Here is a 3862-nt window from a genome sequence, read left to right as displayed (position 1 = left end):
ATCCCTTCATATTGCTGTGTCATAACAAGCCCAAATCACAACTCTATTAATATTTTCCAGGCCATGTCTCTTCCATCTGTAAAATAAAAATATTTTATTCAGAAAATAGAAGGAAATCCTTTCTGCAGAAAATAGTTTGCAAATGCCTGAATTAAAGCTTGTTTTCCCCCCTTTTCTTCCCTATTGCCATCGCTTTGTCTGAAATTACACTTGTGAACTTACCTCCTTTAATGGTGTAATGCTGTCTTCGTAATCAGCATTGGCTCTTCATATAGCTACTGTATCCAAATAATGTATTCTGTGAACAAAACACCGTTTAAGCCAACTTAAATTTGCAACCGAGAACTTGTCATGTACATCAACAGCAATAAAATTTTCCTTTATATTAGTGGAAATATAAACCCCTTACATATTCATGAGTACTACTGTGAAGATGAATTTTGGATTTTTTTTCACATCCTGCAATGTGAATAACATTTATAGTAGCTTTTGATATTATTACTGAAAAACAGACAAGTAAAATTCAAACAAAAGTAGAAGTTATACTGTGAAGCAGTGTGCTTAAACATATCATTTGGATTCCTAAAAATATCAACATTATATAAGATTCCTGAAAGTGTGAAAATTCTTTATATTTCCCCCACACAACTTTACCACATATACATAAGTCATCTATTAAAATAGACACAGTAATGTTCTGAGAAAAGTTTGTATATCTGTTTGTTTTGGCATTCATATTCCAGACACTTGTGTGTAAAATGGGAAAGAGGAGGTGGTGAGGTAGAGAAAGGCCTGTGATAGAGGCAGCAAGAAGCAAGGAAAATAAAGAAGTTGGGAAGCAGAAAGTGCGATGTTCCAACATTCTCATTAGAAAGAGAAGAAGGCTCAAGTACTTGATGATAAGAAAAGAAGTAAACTAATTTTTTAAAAAATAATCTATAAAGTAGCACAGTGCTGCTAAACATGTTGTCTTTACAAATTTGCAGGAAGAGAAAAGACAGTAAATGAATTAGATGATCCAGTCAGTAACTTTGAATTGACAGAATGCCATAGAAGAAGAAAAATATACAAGCATGAAGAGAGTTAAACTATTGTTTCTTACGGTATGATAAGAAACGGAAAAGATACATGAAATGCAAGCTGCTTGCTATTTCTTATTTTCTTTAGTTTAGTACTGATCTTGTGACCTTACTCTAACAAACGTCCATTGTATAAAATGTGAGTTTTCCTTGAGTAAGCACTGAAGGAATGGACTCTTCATGACCTGGAATTCAATGACGTTCTGTTTTTTCAAATGATACAAATGTAAGGCACAGAACTAAAATTTCAAAGCAAGTCACAACAGATGTGCTCCTCAAAAAAATTCTCACATTTGTGCATGCAAACTCATTTGTGTGCTCCTAAAGACTTTGGGGAAGCTTTTGAGGCATTTGTGATTGCTTCTAGAGATGGCCAGGGTCACAGCTATCTAGTATGTACATGTAAATTACAGTACATGCATGAAGATGCAATGGTTGTACTGGCATGTAACAGCAGGCAGCACAGTGGCAGATTGGGCAGGGAGCAGAAAGCAGCAGATTGGGCTGGGGGAGGGGATCAGGGTGGCACTTGGGGAGGATGCAGGGTTCATTTCTGGAACTCCTACCAAAAAAGGTTGGCCCACATTGAATAGACTATATGGCCATGTCCGGACAAGCACGGATGTTTGGTTCCCCAGGGAGAAGTAGCAGCAGCACGCTGCGTTTTTTCTGCACCAGTTTTTTTGACCCCGGGGTCTGTATACAGTGTTCATGGCCAAAGTTGTCTGGACATGGTGTATATGTTCTTTTCTGTGATGTTATACCTGTAAGTGTTCTCTCCTATACATGAACAGACAACAAACAAGGAAAGTTTAAAAATAACATATATTTTTTACACAACAATATTATAGATTCACAGGTAAAATAAATATAGTTTTGTTATTAAGGCAAATATGGACATATTCATAGTCTGGACTCATAAGCTAGAAAAAAAATTCTAAACTACTATAATCATTATACAGAATCATTGCAAAAAATATATTGCATTTTTACACTCAAGAGAATTAAATTAACAACTCAGGCAGAAGTTGGCTGACTTGATGCACTTTTTTCTCAGTCTGGTACTAAAACAATCTGATAACCTGTGTAAATGGATGGATAGATTTGAAAATGTCATGATTGCAGTTAAAATACTGTAACTGAACTGAAAAAAATCTGCTTTGCTCCATTAAAGAAGTAAAGGGTTATGTATTTGAAATACTGCTTGTAAAGTGAAACTGTAGTGTGTGAAAAAAAGAAAGGTGTTTTTAGATATTCTTTAACCTGAAACAAAATGCTTGATATGACAAAAATACTTTCTGGGTTACTAGTCTTATCTAAAGCCCACTGAAGTCAATAGATTTCTATTACATGCAATTAACCTTTTAATCAACTTACTAAATTTCAATCAATTTCTTAATAAAGTGTATAGAAATGTAAATACAGCAGCTTTCATGTTGCAGATAATTTTGCAATCTATAATGGGCTATACATTTATAAAACAAAGGCATATGATAAAGATGACCCACAAAGGAAAAATATGAGCATGTGTCTTCCTAACAAATTTTTTATTTATAAAGAAGCTCTGGAGGGGTATATTCACTAGGAGCACTTGGGTTTCTACATGCTTCGTTAGTCACTAAGGGCACTTGTACACATGATGGGGGTTTAATCCCCAGGGTTTTATTCTATGCACTCTAAATTGAAATGGTGGGGCATAGAATAAAACCCTGAGAATGAAACTGTTTCAAATTTTCCATCATGTTACAGGCCTTTTTTTCCCCTTTTTTTTGCTTTTTTTCTTTTCTTTTTTTTCAGAGCCAGAGCCTGCCCATGGCTTGGGGAGGAGAGGGAAGGTGGTGAGCTGCTGGCAAACTGAGTGGCCCCTGAGCTGCAGGGGGCCCTGGTCCTTTCCTCTGCAGTGGCAGCACCCCTCAGGGCTGATGGGGTTGGCTGCTATCAGGCTAGGTGCTGCCTCAGCTTTGAGGCAACACCCAGACCAATCCTACTGGAAGCAGCATGCAGCAGGCTTCTAGCAGGCAGGCTCGGGGAACAGTTGAATCTAGCCAGGTGCTGCCTCTGAGCTGCAGTAGCACTTGGCCCACTAGCAGTCTGCCAGGTGGCCCCATAGGGTAGCGCCACTGCAGAGGGAAGGACCGGGGCCCCACACAGCTCAGGATGAACTCAGCCTGCTGGCAGCTTACCCGAAGCCATGAGTAACTTCTGCCAAAAAAAAAGAAAAAAAGGATCAGGTCTGTCGCTACTTCTGCCTTTGGCGGCGAGCAGGGTGGGGGTGGTGAGTGGCGATCACCCACATGCAACGTTCCCTCTAAGGTATGTGTGTGCGTGGCCACGCACAACTAAAATTCTGGCCGTGCACAGCCTTTGCAAGGCCATGCACCAGGAGAGGAGCTTAAGGTAAGCTCTCAGCAAGGCGGGGGCCTGGTGTGGGCTCTTTTGGCTCTGGGGAACTGCTCCGCTCCCCCACATTGCCTCAGTGAGTGAGAAGGCTCATGGTGTCCCCCAGCCCTGACGCCACATGCCTCCTTGCTCCCTGAGGTGAAGCGGGGGAGTGGAGCAGTTCCCTGGAGCCGCAGAGCCTGCCCCAGCCTCTGGCTCCAGCCTCTGCCTCCAGCCCCAGCCTCTGGCCCCCAGCCCTGGCCCCCAGCCTCCAGCTGGGGGCCAGGCAACCCGCTCGTACTCTCTCTCTCCGGCTTCCCCTGATTTCCTGTTCTGCTGGCATTTTTAAACTTTCCCGCAGCTGCTACGGCCGCTGGGATAGGCTCAGCCGTTCGCCGCCGCGG

The 3862-nt window shown here is 41.6% G+C and overlaps 1 long non-coding RNA gene across 1 annotated transcript in view; it reads right to left on the bottom strand.

Annotated features, from left to right (window-relative positions):
• Positions 1 to 3862, bottom strand: part of LOC102387341 — a 7128-nt gene continuing 3266 nt past the window's right edge. Inside the window, exons 2-3 of the long non-coding RNA XR_323683.1 lie at positions 223 to 298; positions 1 to 76 (exon numbers count right to left, since the gene is read on the bottom strand). This is a non-coding gene — a long non-coding RNA (uncharacterized LOC102387341). The remainder of the gene's footprint in view (positions 77 to 222; positions 299 to 3862) is intronic.

Source organism: Alligator sinensis, unplaced genomic scaffold, assembly GCF_000455745.1.
Source record: "Alligator sinensis unplaced genomic scaffold, ASM45574v1 scaffold674_1, whole genome shotgun sequence".
In the NCBI taxonomy this organism is placed as follows: domain Eukaryota; kingdom Metazoa; phylum Chordata; order Crocodylia; family Alligatoridae; genus Alligator; species Alligator sinensis.
The sequence above is the reverse complement of the archived record's forward strand: the minus strand, read 5'-3'. Positions and strand labels throughout refer to the sequence as shown.